The sequence below is a fragment of the Halyomorpha halys genome, unplaced genomic scaffold (assembly GCF_000696795.3).
Source record: "Halyomorpha halys isolate HHAL.00 unplaced genomic scaffold, Hhal_1.1 Scaffold30.1, whole genome shotgun sequence".
In the NCBI taxonomy this organism is placed as follows: domain Eukaryota; kingdom Metazoa; phylum Arthropoda; class Insecta; order Hemiptera; family Pentatomidae; genus Halyomorpha; species Halyomorpha halys.
This window is the reverse complement of record NW_027110126.1, coordinates 1,191,107-1,191,765: the sequence shown is the minus strand read 5'-3', so window position 1 is coordinate 1,191,765 and position 659 is coordinate 1,191,107.

The window sequence follows — 659 nt, the reverse complement described above, 5'->3', positions numbered from 1 at the left end:
CTTCTGAATATGAGATTATAAATAACATTTAAGAAAATAAATAGTTGTAAACTATTTTTGTTTCACTATTGACCGCAACCCTGACAATCTCCCTATATATCAATTTTTACGGTCAACTATACATACATATATAAAGTGATAAATATTAGATGTGAAAAAAAAAATTTTTTTGTTTGTCTTTATAAATCTAATTAGTAGATAGGAGTTATCGCCAGCTCATCGTGAATATGTAATTTATAATTAAAAAAAGTAAAATTCATTCATTCAATAAAAATAATGATATAAAGTGGAGCCAACAATCACTTTCACACCCAGTCTATAAAACTAATCAATGTAAAAAAATAAATGCTTCACAAAATCAAAAAGTTTGTTAAAAACTGGAAAAGTTCATATACACAAAAATATAAAAGTTCTTAGATTATTTAAATAAAACTTAAAAATAATAAAACTCTGACAAAAAGTATTTGGGCATTGTGATTTTTTAATTTGTTGAGTTTGCTCTGTTTCATTCATGAATATTTTACATAATCCACATTATATTCGTTTGTCATGTATAATCCAGAATTTTTTTATCAGTATTGTTAGTATTGATGAAGGTTTCTGTTTTAAACCATGTACAGAGATGTTACTAAACAGAGTACAGATTTTTCTTACTATTA